The sequence below is a fragment of the Geotrypetes seraphini genome, chromosome 7 (genome assembly GCF_902459505.1).
Source record: "Geotrypetes seraphini chromosome 7, aGeoSer1.1, whole genome shotgun sequence".
Taxonomy (NCBI): Eukaryota; Metazoa; Chordata; class Amphibia; order Gymnophiona; family Dermophiidae; genus Geotrypetes; species Geotrypetes seraphini.
This window is the reverse complement of record NC_047090.1, coordinates 77,178,044-77,197,587: the sequence shown is the minus strand read 5'-3', so window position 1 is coordinate 77,197,587 and position 19,544 is coordinate 77,178,044. Positions and strand designations below refer to the sequence as shown.

General features: G+C 41.4%; 1 protein-coding gene across 7 annotated transcripts in view; it reads left to right on the top strand.

Annotated features, from left to right (window-relative positions):
• The window catches only part of MEIS2 (Meis homeobox 2), a 659,015-nt gene extending 641,156 nt beyond the window's left edge, over nt 1-17,859 (top strand). For all 7 annotated transcript variants that reach the window (XM_033951333.1, XM_033951332.1, XM_033951331.1 and 4 more), the window contains exon 13: nt 16,599-17,859. The gene's annotated coding sequence lies outside the window, so the exon portion shown is untranslated. The remainder of the gene's footprint in view (nt 1-16,598) is intronic.
• Nucleotides 17,860-19,544: the final 1,685 nt, after the last annotated feature.

The window sequence follows — 19,544 nt, the reverse complement described above, 5'->3', positions numbered from 1 at the left end:
GATATATGACAGCAGTGACACCCTGGATTCTTCACTAGGGAGTCCCTGTGTTTTGATTATTTTTTACATGTGCCTACTGGCTTTTCACATGAGGCAGAAAAGACAAGAAAGCTAGTCAGTAAATTTAAAGGGAAAGACATTTAGGAGCGAGGAAATATAAGCCAATGGATTTTTCATTGAGGCTGAATAGCCATAGTTTGATTAAGAAAGCCATGAAGCTTTAAGTGTTTCTATGAAAAAAAAAAATCAGACTTCCCAACAAGGCATATCCTTTACTGAAGGTGCTAGAGCATGCAAAATTTCATCTAACTCTGAAACTTCCTTGTTTAATGAGGCTGATTATAAAGACACATACCTTGATTAAATCATTCAGTGTATGTAAATAGAAGCCTATGCTTTATATGAGATCTCAGGGGAGAGAAGTGAGTGGTCATTGTGCCACTGCACTGATGAAGTCAATTTCCCTGCTCCCTTTACTAATGTAGTCAAAAACTGTAGAAAGCAATGTTCCCTAAAACAGCCACAGAGAAAACATTTGCTCAGCTTGGATAATTCTTAATATAGGCCATATAATTTCTAGCCTATTTAATTACATAACATATTTTATGCTTCATGACCAATTACATTAATAGCTTAATATAGAAGAATATTATCCTCTCTTGATTTGATTATGCAGCCACACAATATGGTATATTTGGTACTTAATTATCATCATCGTCTATTGAGCAGACTGCAGGGGCAGAATAAACAGATCGCAGTCAATCGGTGTTATTGTCTTCAGATGGTTTTCCCACTTCTGTTAATAATATACACAGATCTACTTAAGAAAATTTCTATAGCCTAGGAGCCTTTAGCAGTTCACAGTGGAAAAGCCAGATGTGCTTCTCTTCGGCTGCTCTTAGAAGAGGTGAAATAGAGGTGAATTAGGCCGTCCTTTTCTAGGGCTTGCCATGTGATAATCAGCTCAAGTTGTGCGGTTGAAAAACCACAGATCCAGAACTTCAGGTGCATCGAGCAAATCTATGAAAGCGTGAGTGGCCCTTGGGTTTGTGGCTTGCAAGTTTGGGGGTAAATCGATAAAGAAGCCAACAATTATTCGTTGAGAACATGCATAAATTGCTAGAATACCAACATATATGCCCCTAAATGCCTATTTTCTGGCACTATTCTATAAATTGGCACCTAAATGCAGATGGATGAGCAAATGGGTAGAAGGATGTGCAAAGCATAGATGGGGTGCACAATTAGGTAAATAAATTGTATATTACATAATTAGTGTGTTTGAAACAAGCATTTATACCAGCTCTATGGCTGCTGTCTAAATTATGCCTAACAAAAACAGGGAAAACATTTTTTATACTAAACTAAACTGAAGTCCTTTCAATATAAATACCACTTTCAAAAGCTTTGTGGATATATATATATGATATATGTACTGTATATATGAGTCTGCTTGCATGGTTTGAATATATGATCGGAGACTCTGAGACCAACAGGGGACCAAGGGCTAGATTCACTAAGCAAACCGATCGTGTACCAATCGGTTTGCGACCCGATTCACTAACCTGTGTACCGATCCCATTCCGATCCGTTTCCTGCAAATAAGGGAAATGACATGCAAAGTAGGCAGGGACACGATTTACTAAAAAAAAAAAAGAGGGACACCAACTGGGCTGGCCGACCCAAAAACAGTCGCTTGTGCAAAATCCCTGCTAGATTCACTAAACACACGGATCTGATCTGTGGGCAATCTGAGGCCGGGCGACCAATTCTGAACGCACCTGCATGCAAAGCAGGCCGATCAGAGGCTCGCCTCCAACCGACCGCACGGATTTCTGAAGAGCGATTCCGGCGCATGCGAAGACCATCTACTTTGCCTGTAGATGGTCTACGCTTGCATTTGCAATCCGTGCTTTTATATATTTTTTAAACTTTTTTACTCATGAGCCTGTGGTTTTAACCTTCAGGTTTAAAGCGGGTTAAAGCCACGGGCTCGCGCTGCAGGGAAGGGAGGCGGAGCAGGAGACTATAGGGGCAGCAAAAGGCAGGAGAATCGGGGCTGAATTGGGGCTGGTCCTCAGCAGTCGCTTGTTTTTGGGTCGGCCAGCTCAGTAGGTGTCCCTCTTTTTTTTTTTTAGTGAATCGCATCCCTGCCTACTTTGCATGCCATTTCCCCTCATTTGCATGCACAGATTGAAATCGGATTGGTACACAGGTTAGTGAATCGAGTCGGAGGGAAATCGGGTCGCAAAGAAGTCGCAATCTAACCCTAAATCCCAATATATGTCTCATCGCCCAATCTTTGCATATATTTGTACTTATAAATTCCTTATTATAAACAATATATGTATATGGGCACTCTCAAATCTTCAATTTCAAATGTTGTTTCAAAATGCAAGGCTTATCTTGATGAACTTCAGCGTCCCGACATGGACCAAGTTTCGTTTCCTTCCTCTATGAAAAAATGAATAAAAATGAATATCAAAAAGTCAAAAAATGTCAAATGTCAAAAAATATTTTTGATATTCATTTTTATTCATTTTTTTTTCCCCACAGAAATCAATACATAGTATTAAATGTTTTTCAGGTTCCCTGAGTCCACATCAGGACCCTGAAGTTCATCAAGATAAGTCATGTTTTTTGAAACAACATTTGATATTGAAGATTTAAGAGTGTGCATATACATGTGGAGGGGCATAATAAAAAAATACGTCTATTTGGGCCTAAGTCGCTAGTTGCCCAAAGTCGGACATGTCCAAAGTCCATTCTCAAAAAATATATCCCCAAAATTTTATTTTTTTTTTGAGAATCATATACTTTTATGTCCAGCTGTTTGATCGTCCAGACCGCCAAGTCATCTATCTTTATACCCCATTGTCGGCCAAAAATTTGTACAAGCGAAAAATGCCTAGAACAAGACCTTTTGGACATGGGAGGGGTCAGCAAAGTGATGAACTGGACACCCAGACATGGCAACAAAGTAGTGGGGCAACCATACAGGGCACTGCTGCAAACTTCACAAAAAGGGTGCCACATAAACATCTCACCACAACTCCCCTATAGGTCATGTGAGCCCCCCAAAACCTATTAGACACACCTGTCTACCACCCCTACCACCCAATAGCCCTTATGGATGCAGGTGGTACCCATATGGCAATACAATAGGGTTTTTGGGGGGTTTGGTGGGTGCACATGTTTCAACATGAATGCAGTTGTTAGAGTAGCTTATGGGCCTGGGTGCTCCTCTCTATGGTTCACTAGCCTCCTCCCCCCCCCCCCCCCGACTACTTAAGCCACCTCTGTGCAGCTCTATTAGGCTTTCCTATGCCAGGTGCTGATGTTCTGGAGGCAGGTATGTACGTTTTTATTCCGATTTTTATGGCAATAGGGGGGGGCAGTGATCACTGGGGGAGTGTGTAGGGGTCTGTACTTTGTATCTATAGTGGTTATCTGGTCACTTTGGATACCTTCTGGGCATTTAGACCTGTTTTTAGATTGCCCACGTTACTACGTGTAAGTTCTGTCTAGGCAGTCCCGTTAAACTTTCGATTATACTTGCAGTACGATTAAGTCTAGGTCAACCTACATCCCACCCAAATCCCGCCCTCACCACTCCTCCTAAAACACCCCTTTCAGCTCTGGGCATACAGTGGCACAACAGCTCACAGTCTCCCCAGAGGCAGCAAGGCATAAGTCTAGAGCAGTCTTCTTTACAGATCTGCTTTATGACCTTATTAGGATTTCAGGCTACTCCTGAGCAGTAATAGTATCCTGGTTCTAGTTGTGCTTCTGGGCTTGGTTCTGTGATTCAATGTGTAAACCCAGTCTCAACAAGCTCCCATTTAGGAGTCAACTGTTTGGCAACAACTTGGAAGATTTGATCAAGAACTTGGATAAGGACAGGCCCCCAAAGGCTGCTGGATGACAAGCTCAGTCTTTGAGATCTTCTAGGTCTAGTTGTTGCTCTAGAGACTGAAATCACTATTGTCTTGGCTGTAAACCCTCCTCAACGTCTTCTGGGCTAAAGTTTCAGAGAAGTCATTTTCTTCAAGGGACCAGAGAACTAGAGAAGGTGGCCTAGTTGTCTCTGCCTTCTACCTCAAGAGTTTCCATGAAGAGTTTCTGGTAGACAGCTGGCTTTGTCTGTCCCTCCAAGAGTGGGACCAGGTGACCTCAGGTGGTTTCATCCTTTCATTCAAACCAACTAGTCTTTCTTCCAGCACAAGTTAGATGTTCCTAGAGCACTGGTTTGCTACCTAGAGCAGATCACCTGTTTGTGCTGTTTAGGGGCCTGTGTCAAGGTCAAGGTGCCTCTAAGTTCACCGTTGCTCATTGGATTAAAGCCATGGTTGAGTCTGCATGCATCACTGATCACAGGATTGTTCCTGGCAGCTTTAGAGCACATTCAGCAAGATTCCAATAGGCATCCTGGGCAAAGGCCAGAGCAGTGTCTCCCAAAGATATTTGTAAGGTGGCAATGTGGGCATCATTGCACCCATTTGTTAAGCACTATGGGGGCAATTCTATAATTCAGTGCCACAAATCTTCCACCTGGATGTAGCACACTCAGTGTTAATTCTATAACAGCATTGGATGCTCAAATGTCATTATGGAAGACTAGCAGAGGTCAGCATTTGTGTGCTCACATTTAGGCATGTCTTCTTATTCCATGTCATTAGCAGGTGTAAATGAGCACTTGAGTGTGTAATTTGCAGTAGTCTGTAAGTTATATGCGTAATTGTTGGACTCACTCAAGCTCCACCATTGTGTGTCCTTCAATGGATGTTCCATAGCATTTTTGTGCTAAGCGAGTTGCACGCTAAAGCTATGGAATACTTCTAAGCACCCAACTAGGACTTACTCGCATAACTGTGTCACATTCTACTCGCGTATCTGTGTCACATGCTACTTGCTCATGCTTCACCTTTGTACATTCACCAGTGGATGCTCTATAGCATTTTTGTGCTAAGTGAGTTGCACACTAAAGCTATGGCATACTTCTTAGCACCCAACTAGGACTTACTCGCATAACTATGTCGCATGCTACTTGCATAAGTGCTACTAAGAACATAAGAATAGCCCTACTGGGTCAGACCAATGGTCAATCAAGCCAGTAGCCCGTTCTCACAGTGGCCAATCCAGGTCACTAGTACCATGCCAAAACCCAAAGAGTAGCAACATTCCATGCTATCAATACAGGGAAAGTAGTGGCTTCCTCCATGTCTTTCTCAATAACAGACTATGGACTTTTCCTCCAGGAACTTGTCCAAACCTTTCTTAAAACCAGCTACACTATCCGCTCTTACCATATCCTCCGGCAACGCATTCCAGAGCTTAACTATTCTCTGAGTGAAAAATAATTCCTCCTGAGGGCTGACTGAGCTTGCTGGCGATTCTACAGTCAGGCACCCCTGCAGCCACCACCCGGCATTTGCCGACTCGGAAAGAGGTCCTCTAACCCTTTAAAATCCTGAGTGTGCCGCGGAGAAAGAGGGCTGACTGAGCTTGCTGGCGATTCTACAGTCAGGCACCCCTGCAGCCACCACCCGGCATTTGCCGACTCGGAAAGAGGTCCTCTAACCCTTTAAAATCCTGAGTGTGCCGCGGAGAAAGAGGGCTGACTGAGCTTGCTGGCGATTCTACAGTCAGGCACCCCTGCAGCCACCACCCGGCATTTGCCGACTCGGAAAGAGGTCCTCTAACCCTTTAAAATCCTGAGTGTGCCGCGGAGAAAGAGGGCTGACTGAGCTTGCTGGCGATTCTGCAGTCGGGCACCCCTGCAGCCACCACCCGGCATTTGCCGACTCGGAAAGAGGTCCTCTAACCCTTTAAAATCCTGGGTGTGCCGCGGAGAGGGAGGGCTGACTGAGCTTGCTGGCGATTCTACAGTCAGGCACCCCTGCAGCCACCACCCGGCATTTGCCGACTCGGAAAGAGGTCCTCTAACCCTTTAAAATCCTGGGTGTGCCGCGGAGAGGGAGGGCTGACTGAGCTTGCTGGCGATTCTACAGTCAGGCACCCCTGCAGCCACCACCCGGCATTTGCCGACTCGGAAAGAGGTCCTCTAACCCTTTAAAATCCTGAGTGTGCCGCGGAACGCGGCCCGCGGATGCGTGCCTAAGGCCGCGTGACCGAAGGGGCGTGGCCAAAGGGGCAGGACACGCCCCTTTGGTGCCCCTTCGGAGCCAGGAGGAGCGAGGAGCATTTGGGAAGAAGAATAATGGGGAAGCGTAAAGCTAAAATTATTTCCTCATTACCATCTAGTGTACTTGGACCAATGGATCGTCATCTTTCAGTGTTAACAGCATCTGAAGGTAGGACTGATTTTCGATCTCAATCTGCTTCTCTATCATCCGGAGAACCCACGCCTCCACCTCAACCTCTAACTCCTTTACCAGAGAAGGCTGACTCCATTTCCCAATCGGGATCGGACTTAGCCTCCCCATTACTTTTAGAGTTGGATTCCAAAAAAACTTTAAAGGGGGAACGATTTTCCATGGTGTCTCCTGTTTCTATGCCTACAGGCTCTAATTTTAGGCCTGAGGAGGGTAATAAGACAATTACATTACAAGATGTCTGGACTGTAGTGAATAGAATTGAAAGTTCATTGCAGGGCACAGTAGTCAAATTGTGTCAATTTTCTTCAGAAATAACAAATAAAGTGGCTGAGCATGATACTCAATTGGTAGATATGGGAAAGAAATTAGATAAATTAGAAACATCTGTTTCTGTAATTCAGTCGTGTGTTGTATCTCAAGTTAAAGACAATACTTTATTACACTTACAGATGGAGAAAATGGAGAATGCTTTAAGATCTAGGAACCTCAGATTTCTGAATTTTCCTTTATCTCATTTTCTTTCACCTTTAGAATTACTCAAAATGTATTTAAAAGATGTATTATCTTACAACGGCTTAGAAAATTTTTCCCCAGATAATCTTTACTATTTGCCTAGTAGTATTACTAAGATTTCAGAGGAAGGGGGGAAAGATCAATTAGTGTCTCCTGACAGCTTGAATATTTCCCAATTTCTTGAGTCATCTAAGGATTATATAGCCAAAAGAGCAACATTATTAGTCACATTTAGGACTGAGATGGAAAAACAAGACATTCTAAAATTGTATTTCTTGAATAAAAATGCTGTGTTCTGTGGACAACAGATTAATGTTTTTCCAGATGTCTCTAGGCAAACACAACACAGGAGGAAGCAATTCCTACAACTTAAGGATAAAACCTTGGGTGTAGGTGCTTCATTTTTCCTTAAGTTTCCCTGCAAATGTTTAGTGGTATTTCAAGATACCAAATATACCTTTTTGGATCCAACTCATTTAGAGAATTTTCTTATAGATAAACCTAAGTTAGACATTTTGCCTGTTATTAGTGCAGAGGTTGTGATGGAATGATGAAAATGATGATTGTTATTTTGCTTGACTGTAGAATGTTTTAAAGTTAAAGATGTTGATGCTTAATATTGCTTTAGTAAGTCCCAGCAGGAAATAGCCAGCCCCCAATAATGTGGACTTGATGATTACTATTGTTTTATTTATGAGATTTTTATTTCTTTATATTGTTTAAATTTACCTACATTGTTATATGTTGTAACAATTGATAAAATTCAATAAAGATAAAAAAAAAAAAAAAAAGAAAAATAATTCCTCCTATTGGTTTTAAAAGTATTTCCCTGTAACTTCATCGAGTGTCTCCTAGTCTTTGTAATTTTTGACGGAGTGAAATATTGATCCACTTGTACCCATTCTACTCCACTCAGGATTTTGTAGACTTCAATCATATCTCCCCTCAGCCATCTCTTTTCCAAGCTGAAGAGCCCTAACCGTTTTAGTCTTTCCTCATACGAGAGGAGTTCCATACCCTTTACCATCTTGGTCGCTCTTCTTTGAATCTTTTCTAGTGCCACTATATCTTTCTTGAGATAAGGAGACCAGAATTGAACGTAATACTCTAGGTGAGTTAGCACCAAGGAGCAATACAGGGACATTATGACATTCTTAGTCTTGTTATCCATCCCTTTTTAAATAATTCCCAGAATCCTGTTTGCTTTTTTGGCCGCCGCCACAAATTGGGCAGAAGGTTTCATTGTATTGTCTACAATGATACCCAGATCCTTTTCTTGGGCGCTAACCCCCAAGGTGGACCCTAGCATCCGGTTACTGTGATTCAGGTTATTCTTCCCAATGTGCATCACTTTGCATTTGTCCACATTCAATTTCTTTTTTTTTTCTCATTAAATCTTTATTGATTTTCAATTTAAATTTCAAGTATTACACTTGTACAGAAAGCAATAATAGAAGACACATTAGATACAATGTAATTATAACTCATAAAGTTAACAAAATTTTAACTATTTATGCTCAAGTCCTCAACTTGGGATCCAAGACTCAAAAACGGCGAAGCATGAAAGAAAATACTAAAAGTTTAACAAGATACTGAACGCTGTAGCTCTGAATTGAGGTCATCTAATAACAAATTATAGGGCTCAAAGATTTCATCCATCCAGATGAGACATTGCCACAAAGGTTGTCAATTGAGATGGTTCAAAGAACACATATTTAACAGTACGGTAACACACAATACATTTACACGGATGTCTCAAGTAAAAAGTTGCCCCCAAAGAAATAACCTCAGGTTTCAAAAGAAGAAATTCACGGCGGCGCTTTTGCGTCTCCCATGCTAAGTCTGGAAACATTTGTATTTTATGACCAAGAAAAATTTTTTGTCTGTTTTTAAAGTAAAGCTTTAACAACCATGTTTTATCAATTGGTAGATCTAAAGTAATAATCATAGTGACTGATGTTGCTAAGTCCTTCTCAGATGTCTCTAAAATTTCTGAAATATTTAAGGGTTCTTGATCTGAGGGTTTTTCTTTTTGTTGTTGGTTTTGTCCTTTATCAGGCAGGTAATAAACCCATGAGAATGGCGGTAACAATTTTTCAGTTATCTCCAAAATTTCCACTAGATATCTCTTAAGCATATCTCTAGGTGTTACCAAATCAAGTTTAGGGAAATTAATTAACCTTAAATTATTACTACTTGAATTATTCTCAAGCATTTCAATTTTCCTCCTTAAATTAATGTAATCTTTAGCTATAGTCTCTTGCAAATGTTTTGATGTTGTCATTTCCTTTTCAATTTTCTGTATGGATGAATTCGGTTTTTTTAAGTTCAAAAAATTTTAATGAGTTTAGTAGATGAAGTACAATAAATGTTAACAAGGCAAGAAACATTCATGCCGTACCAATGTAAAGATTCACAAAATATTATCTACATAATGTAATACAGCAGGCAGACCTATGCCTATCTATAAGGTGGAAAGTAGCAGCACAACATGCAGCCAAAAGTACATGTAAAATCCAAAAACACAGAGCATGGATGAATTAGAAGTATTTATATCTTTTCTAATATCATTTAATTCTTTGTTATGTTCCTTGATTTTTCTTTCAATTTGTTGAAAAGTAGAAGTAATGGTCTTAACAAAGTCAGCCATTAGGTCCCATAAAGAATCTAGAGTCACTTCAGCAGGCTTATTGAGTACAATTAGAACTTGTGTGAGTGTATAGTGCTCACCATTCTGAACATTTTCTTTGGGGCATGTCTTCTGGGTTTCCCCCACCCCTGCAAAGGTAGATCTGCCCCAGATAACTCCATTGGGGCCCTTATGAAACGAGCCCCAACCTCCAAGCTCTCCTCCGGATCCTTGCTTGCCTCTGGAGAAGAGAATACCTCAGATTCTGGGGTTTCTCCACCCCTGGGGGAACTGGTGATCTGAGGCTGCGGGGGCGGTGCCATGACATCAGGGCTTAGTGTAGTATCGGGCCTAAGAGTGTCCACCATGGTTCACCTCCCTGTGTCCTCAGCGGGCCACCATCCGATGAAGCCATGACCTCCTGTATGCGCCTTAGGAGCTCCTGAATGTTGCCAAGACCCGGAGCTCCAGAAGCAGTGCTACGGCCCCTTCTCTTAGGCATCACGGTAAGTACAATTACCGCTAAGAGTATTTCATCAAAAAATGTCAGTGTCCTGAGACGAACAACTCAGCGCGTCCTGCTTTCAGTGGCCATCTTGGATCAAGATTATGTCTGTCCACATTAAATTTCATCTGCCATTTGAACGCCCAGTCTTCTAATTTCCTAAGGTCCGCCTGCAATTTTTCACAATCCCCTTACGTTTCAACAACTTTGAACAGTTTAGTGTCATCTGCAAATTTAATCACCTCACTCATCGTTCCAATTTCTAGATCATTTATAAATAAGTTTAATAGCACCAGTCCTAGTACAGACCCCTGTGGCACTCCACTGTTTACTGTCCTCCATTGAGAAAAATTACCATTTAAACCTGCCCTCTGTTTTCTATCCAATAACCAATTCCTAATCCACAACTGAACTTTGCCACCTATCCCATGACACTTCAATTTTCTCAGGAGCCTCTCGTGAGGAACTTTATCAAAAGCTTTCTGAAAATCTAGATACACTATATCAACCGGCTCACCTTTATCCACATGTTTATTCACACCTTCAAAGAAGTCAAGCAAATTTGTGAGGCAAGATCTCCTTCAGCTGAACCCATGCTGACTATCTCATTAAATCATGTTTGTCTACATTGTCCACAATTTTATTTTTTATAATCGTTTCTACCATTTTGCCCGGCACCGAAGTGAGGTTTACCGGTCTGTAATTTCCCAGATTTCCCCTTTAGCCCTTTTTAAAAATTGTTGTAACATTGGCCACCCTCCAATTCTATAACTTACATGTGCATGTCACATGTACTGTAAATATAGGCACCAAATTATAGGATGAGAAGGTATAGGCTTGACATGGCAGTACAGGCAGACTGTGTGTTTGGAAGGGTGGTGTCTTCTTTTCGCCCTGAGGAATAAAGCTTGAGTGCATCCCACTGTTCTGGATTAGTTTAGCAGGATGATAATGGAGGTGAAATTATTCATATGTGGTAGTTTCCTTTCCTTGAGTCCTATTCATTGATCCTGCAAGTCAGAAGACTGAGTGGAGACTTCCTCTTCCAGCTCAGCTCCATTCACAGCTGGTCTTTGTGATTGCATCAAAATCACCTCCTGAGAAAACAGCAACACTGGTCTATCAGTCTAGGTCTCCTTATCTTATCAGCTGGTTACATATTGTAAATACCAGTTCTATGGCTGGTGTAAGTGCAAGTGCCTAACTTTTAAGCACATTAATAGCCAGTTACCCTAGTATTCTACATGAGAAGCTAGGCATATAGGTTTCTTCAGAGCTGGTATTAAGGGGGACACAAATAGGGCAATTGCTTTGGGCTTCCATATTATAGTGGACCCTAACTTGCTCAAAACTGAAGAAAGCTCAGCCTGCTGACAGGCTATAGGACCCTCTTTCCAAATTTTTGGCATGTCATGCCTAACACTGTGCCCTGGTTTCTTTATAAAATAAGCTCTTTCTATGCACCCTCCAGGCATCTAAGTTTCAGTTATGGAACTGCCACCTATGTGTCTAAGTTAAAAAACCGCTGTTCAGTATAAAGGTGTAGGGGAGAGGGAGTCAACGAGGGTCAGCCATAGTCAACTTTGTAGCCATAGTATCATTCTACTAATTTAATTTCAGCTGTAACAAGGAGACAATTCCAGGCTCTGTTTTTCTGGAGATTATGCACTAGATCAGGGGTGGCCCGCAATGTAATTATATTTGGCTCATGAAAAATTAACAAATATCTACTAGACAGTTTTTGACCCAATCAGCTTACGTCCCCATTAGGCACGTGATCACGTTTGACGTTTTTACAATTTCCCGCGACGCTCTACAGCTCTCTTCACTGTCTCACATTGTGTCGCAGTAGCATGGGACTCTTCTGCAATTGCTTTTTTTGTAAGTATTGAATTTTTCATCAGTTTTCTTCTTTTTAATCCCTTGCTGCATATAGTTTTTTTGATCACGTTCTAATTGTGGCATTTTGTTTTCTTGTACTCATTCTTTTCCAGTGCTAGTGTTTTTCCATATTCCTATTCGTTTTCTCTGCTTCACGTAATGGTTTTTATTATGATTATATTTTATACTTTTTCAAACATATGTTGCTAATTTATAAGGTATTTTATTTTGTCCCTTTTTGGGTTTAATCCCTTTGTAGTTTTTCCATTTTATTTTACATGAATCATGGGCTAGTTGTACCTTGCGCCATTGTTTTTTAAACATCGTTTTTTAAAAAAATATTGTTTTTTAAAATATATTGTTTTTTAAACATATTGGGTTCCTTTTATCATAATAGCGCGCGTTAAACCACCGGCTGTGCTAGCCGCTAACGCCTGCCTTGAGCAGGCAGTAGTTTTGTGGCCAGCGTGGGGGGTTAGCGCGTGATTAAAAGTCACACGCGCTAACTCCGCTAGCACGGCTTGATAAAAGGAGCCCAATATGTTGTTTTTTTTAATATATATTGTTTTTTAAACATATTGTCTCCAGTTTCCTTTTGGAGTTGTACATATTTTTTTCAATAAATATCAAGGTTGGCCCACGACTTTGTCCAAGTTTTTAATTTTGGCCCACTGTGTATTTGAGTTTGACACCCATGCACTAGATTACTGGCCTCCTGATTTTGTGCATGCTGTGCAGAAATCCCTTGAAAACACAGGCCCTGTTCTGGTACATGTTCAACTGGAACAGTGTCCTTGCTAGTCAAAAGTCCAGGGCTACAATTATGTGCTGATGTCACCCTGTTTTACTAAGGTTCACTAACCGATTCGCACGCGCTAAACGCTAATGCTTGCACGTTAGTCTATGGACATGTTAGCGTTTAGTGCACGCTAATTTGATTAGCGCGTGATAATCGGTTAGCGAAGGTAAGATTCAAGTGTGCACTCACCCGCAATTCTTAAGGCAAATTCTTGTACTGCTCTGAAACTCATCTTCTGAAGTCTCAAAAACATATATGGCTGCTCCATTATCAGCTGTGAGGAAAAAAAAAAACCCAGTGCACTTTCTTCTATCAAGAATATTCTCAGTATCTCTCTATCACATCTTCCTGCAGTATAATTCCAGGGTTGCCTTCTTTTTTTTATTATTACCGTATTCTCTCATTTTCAAAGCCATCTTTCCCTGAGTCCACTCTTCAATGGCTTTATGCACTAAAACATCGTATTGCAAATAATGCACACCATTTTCTGATTTAGTGGATGATGCCATTTAATATATATATATATATATATATATATTTTTTTTTTTTTTTTTTTTTTTTTTTTTACCTTCTTGTAAGTACATCAACCTAATAGCACTAAATGCTGAATCAGGTTGGGCAGACCGGATGGACCATTCAGGTCTTTATCTGCCATCATCTACTATGTTACTATGTTATCACATTTTACAACCTGCAAATGATCTTGATGGAATGTAGGTGGGTTTTTTTTAAGTCAGTATCCTAGTTTTTTCTCCTGCAGATTACATTGCATCCCCTTGATTTAGCGATTCTCGATATGAGCAATGATGACAGGCTCAGATTGTGTGGCGTATTTCTTGCCTAGAGTGGTTGCAGGGGGGGAGTAATTGTCTGAACAGGGCAGATTCAAGGGCTATGGTGTGCTGAGCAAACTTTTGCTTTTACACCCCCATCTTTGGGCCAGTCTTCTAGTATGAGCTGCTCAGATAGAAGTACATTTTCACCAGAACAGTCATCGGCTTAAGTTAAATGCTGGCACTAGCATTTCATGTAATCCATATATTCAGCATCAATATCCATAGAGATGACAGCTGCAGATATATGGTTACTGCACCAACCATGCCAGCCTACACTAACCCCCTGCTAAATATACACGTGTACTAACCGCTAACGCGTCCATAGACTAACATGCACGCATTGGCATTTTAGCGCGTGCTAAAATGCTTACCGCACCTTAGTAAAAGGAGCCCTAAATATATAATTATCCAGAGAACAACTGGCTAAGTTTTTGGTCTGCCCTTGCTCCTCCCCTAATCTGCTCCTCAATATATAGATAATATCGAGCCACTGGGTGATTGAAAAGGCCTAATGATATCCATATATTTTTTGAACATATGTAGATAGGCTACATATGAATTTACCATCAAATACATAATTACCTCTGAATATCGAGTTGATCAGCTATCATTATTTATTCACATGGAATGTTCCCAGACCATCAAATAAAATTTTCCAACAATAGGTGTCGAGCAGTGGTAGGATGTTTCATTGTACAACTCGTCTGTAAAAGATTCTATTCAAATTCTAGTGTCACATCAGTGGCACCAAAAATCTCCCTCCGCTGCCCGTTACTGTCTTAAGTAGCAATGAATACTCCAGTTGAAAGGGGATAGATTCCGTACGAACCCAGAGAGTGGTGGAAAACTGGAACGCTCTTCCGGAGGCTGTTAAAGGGGAAAACACCCTCCAGGGATTCAAGACAAAGTTAGACAAGTTCCTGCTGAACAAGAACGTGCGCTGGTAGAGCTAGTCTCAGTTAGGGCGCTGGTCTTTGACCAGAGGGCCGCCGCGTGAGCGGACTGCTGGGCATGATGGACCACTGGTCTGATCCAGCAGCGTCAATTCTTATGTTCTTAAGCCTATCGAGTCCAAGGACTCCAAGAGGCCCTTTTGCTAAGCTGCATTAGGCACTAAAGTATGTCCAACAGAGCTTAAAATGGTATACTGTGAGCAGTGGCGTGCGGTGAGGGCTTTCAGGGGATTCAGTGAATCTACCCACAATCTTCAGGAGAGAGTACGAATAATCACCAGTATACGAGACACAAAGGGGCTCCTTTTACAAAGGCATGATAGGGCCTTAACGTGCGCTAAAATGCCACGCGCGCTAGCTGCTACTGCCTCCTCTTGAGCAGGCGGTAGTTTTTCGGGTAGCTCGCACTATAGTGCACGCTAATCCGTTGCGTGCGCTAAAAACGCTAGCGCACCTTTATAAAAGGAGCCCATACTCTTAAGCACCTTAGGAAACTAGCTATAAATCACCAACCTTCACATCTTCAAAATCCAATACACACAAAACACAATGAAATGGAGAATAAAACCTCAGTTGAGCTTCATAGGTCAATAAAACTCCACTCCATTAAAAGTTCAAAACTTATTCAATAAGACGCACCTTCACATGCAGCGCAATCTGATATGGGAGGACTCAGCTATCATAGGCAGAGCAAACTCCTTGTCTCAGATATGAGCACAGCTCACAGCACCATCAGCCTTTATCCGTCCCCAGGCCTCAGCCACCCCCAAGCCCCAGGATTAGCATCAGCTCCCCTTCGGCCAGTCTCCATTAGAGGTCCGCACGGAAACGGGGATCGCAGGAATCCCGCGGGTCCCACAGGGGTCCCGTGGGAATCCCCCCTAACCCACGGGACTCCCACGGGGACCCCCTTCTGGCCAACGGGACTCCCTCGGGGCTAGAAGGCTTTGGAAGCAGGGTTCGTCCATATAATATAATGGACACGTCAGCCTTAGTAAAAGAGGGGGTTTATAAGTTAATTACCTGAACAGAAAGAAAAAAAGGGTTCCACCAAAGAGATTCCACAAGGAAAACAGCAGCGCAAACACAAAAGAAACTGTGGAATTGATGATCCTGTCAGAAGTAATTGCTGCTTTTTATAGGGACAGGCGGGGATGGAGATAATTCCTTGCGGGGATGGGTGGGGACGGAGAGGATCCTGGCGGGGACAGGCGGGGTGGGTGGGCGCAACTCTCTAATCTCCATCCACACTCAGCCCTGGTATCAACGTCAGCCTCCCTCATCTCCCAGCATCAGCCCTTCAATCTGCCAGGCTCACGCTTTAGCACCAGCCATTCCACCTCCCTTTCTTCCTCTCCCGAGCGTCAGCACCGAGCCTCCTCTCCACCCTTACCTGCAGCATCATAGAACTGGAGCACAACTGCAGGAGCTTGAAAAAGAAAGTTTTTCTCATCTTTCAAATATTCCAGCAGTGCTGGCAGAGCGCTACAAAGGCAAATAGAGAGACGGGACACAAGGTGCAAACACACATCACTGCAAAGAATGGATTCAGTGAGGCTGGCTTTTGGTGCCCTTGAGTTAGGGCAGGGGTAGGCAATTCCAGTCCTCGAGAGCCGGAGCCAGGTCAGGTTTTCAGGATATCCACAATGACTATGCGCGAGATAGATTTGCATCTCAAGGAGGCAGTGCATGCAAATCCATCTCATACATATTCATTGTGGATATCCTGAAAATCTGACCTGGATCCGGCTCTCGAGGACCGGAATGTCCTACCCCTGAGTTAGGACATCCTGAGTCAATACCGTGTTGATTTACCCCTTAATCCAGCGCTATAAAACATACATACAGTATATTAATAAATCAATGAATGTATTACTGTATATATTCATTGATATATACAGAGTACATCACAGTAAATCAATAAAATATACTTACTCCGCCTACCCATTGCCTATGGAATATTGCCTGTACTAAATTCAACAATAGATATTATGCAGCTAATATATTAACTATGATTTTTCTTCAATGATTTTTCCATTGGTGTAATGCAAGCTGTTGTAGTACAAGAGAAATGGTATATCATGCAAAAAAAAAAAAAAAAAGGTAAAACTTGAATAATTTCACAATGTTTTACTTTCTTCTAGGTCTGCAGGGTATGCCCAAGGGACTATGTGTGTCGGAGTGGTCCTATGGGTATGAGTAAGCACAGCCAAGGTACACTCGTCCCCAGATGACCCCGCATTCAACCCAGTTAAGACATGGACCCCAATGGATTCTTATTTGCCAACTCAGCCCCATCACCTAGTCATGGTGAGGCCTGGTGAACTCACACCTCATTTTGGAATGACCATGTCAGCAAAGAGCCCCACACTGCTGAATTAAGTGAACCTAGTGCAGACGGGCCAGTTCCGGACATTCGTGCTCAACAGTATAAGGGAACTCAAGGGAAAACTCATATTTGAAGTCTTTTGAACTCTGACCACACTTAAACTGAAAAAAATTCCAGACGGCTGTGATTATTTTGTACTTTTTTTGTCATTTTTCATCAACAAGAGAGGACCAAGGCTACAAATAATGCAAATGTTGAATTGTGGACTGGTGGAATTAACTTAAGTCCTGGTGAAATTCCTCTAGAACAAAAGGAAAAAGAAAAGACTCCAAGAGTGAAAACTACTGAAGTATGAACATAGGAATTAAGTTAACTTGTGCATTTTTGTTGCTCACTCCAGGTTGTGTTGCCTCAAATAGTTTAGAAGGGAAAAAGAGAAAATAATCCTTTCCACACTGTGTGTGTTGTTCACCAACAGAAGGACTGTGTTTTGCTTTTCAGCAACCAAATGGCTGCCCTTAAGACAATAGCGATATCTTCCACATTTTGGCAGTGAAAAAGAAAAAAAGTGATCCTGGATGATGGGTCTCATCCTGCAAAGTGCACAGACCCTGATCTTCTTCCCTTCGTAAATGTGACCTTTATATGTTCAAAACACAAGAACAGGTTAAAATGGTTTATAGGCTCTGCTGCTTTTTCTTTGCTGGGCAAAAGTCCCAACGCAAGGATGCATTTCCCAGTTGTTTTCTGCCTTGACTTTGGGCAAACGAAAGCAGATGGCCCTCTTTAGGCAGCCGCCCTCACCTGAAAGAAGTTTCTCGTCCTGTGGGCTCTTTGCGCCCAAAAACGTAGAACTCTTATTGTGATCTCCAAGCTTTGCGGTGTGAGTGAATGGACGCGTGAGAGGAAGCGAGCACAAGAGTATGTGGAGGAAATGGAGAGTCTATACTGTAACAGACTGTGCAGAGTTAGGTCTATTAATTGTTTCATGTTAGATATTCTATGTGTTTACCTCAATTGGAAAAAAAAAAAAAAGAATGTTTTTTGCTAGTATCAGATCTGCTGTGGAATTGATATATTGTACGTCCATGAATTATTCCTTTCTCAGCACGTGTTCCTCATTAGAGAAAAAAAAAATTGCTGTTACCTTTAAACTTTGTCAAATTTACATTAAAATAATTGTATGAGGACTGTAATGTTGTTTTAAAAAAAAGTGTTGAGTCACAAAATGCGGTAATAAATATTTCTTTTTTTTTTGAATTGGTTTTATTAAACTATTTTATGCTTTTCCATCGCTAACAAGAAATTGTCACGTGGGATTTTTTTTTTTTTTTTTTAGCATTGTAAAAAGTATAGATTAAGGAGATGGTGGGGTATGTGTTTGGGGAGAAGGGTAAGCAAAATAACCCAAGAGCTTCATCAGAAGGAGAAAAGTTCTGCCAAAGAGTCTGCGAGTTAGAACAGGTTTAGCTATAGGAAAGCAAGCCTTTCGCTCAGACTTCAAGGTAAACACTCCTACATCATGAAATAAAAATACCAACAGTTAAAATGTTAGACATTTTTCATCTTCCTAAGGGATGCAAAGTAAGTGCTATAAATATATTTAATAGATGTAGTTAGGCTGCAATTTTTCTTCCACTGCAGAAATAAATTGTAACTCAAGTGAATGAAATATTCCGGTTTCTGGGTGGTATCGACCAACACCCAAGAAATATTTGCCTTCCCTGTACCCCTGCGAGTCCTGGCACAGGTAGCAACTGGCTTCCTGTGGACAAAGGTTTCATGAACACGTCAGACCAGCTCCAGTATGAAACCCTCTATTTAACAATACTGCTTCTAGGTTTATTTTATACATATTACCTTTTATTTGAAGAGGTATAAAGCGTAAACACTTTGCAACTAAATATCATACATTCAGGGTTTGTTTTTGTGTTTTTTTCAAAATTTAACTTCAGCAATTGCCACATTTTGTGATAGGCTTAGTTCAGTAGATTCAGTAAAACCAAAGAATAGAGTTGGGCCAGGTCTACTTCCATACAGAATGGCAATTTGGCTTTTATTTGTATTTATTTGGCTTTTATTTGTATTTCTCAACTCAGTCCTGGAGTACCCCCTTGCCAGTCAGGTTTTAAGATATCCACAATGAATTTGCATGAAAGAAATTTGCATAGAATGGAGGCAGTGTATGCAAACTTGAGTTTATGCATATTCATTGTGGATATCCCGAAAACCTGACTGGCAAGGGGGTCCTCCAGGACCGAGTTGAGAACACTGATCCAGGGCAGTGGTTCTCAGTCCTCCGGATATGCAGAGCCAGTCCGGTTTTCAGCTTACCCCCCAATGAATACGCATGAGATAAATTTGCGTGCACGTCCTCCCCTGTGGGCAAATCTCTCTCATATATATTCATTGTGGATATCCTGAATCCTAACCAGCTCCATGTGTCCGGAGGACAAGCATGAAAACCCCCTGGTTTGGTGTGAAAGAAAGAGGTTTTCCTTTGCCGTGCTTTCCCTTAAAACCATGGTCTGTTTGTGTATAGGAGAAACAAGAATTTTACAAAGGATGAGGAATATTATTAAGCATTAGTAAGTCATTTGGAAAGGAGGAATATATGACATTTTCATTACAGCAATTTCTCAAATTGATGTAAAATTAATCGAATGTGTTTAAATATATACATATCAGTTTTTTTATGTCTATGTGCATTTGTTGTATAAATTCATAAGGTATTTCATATACAGAAGGAATGTGCATATAA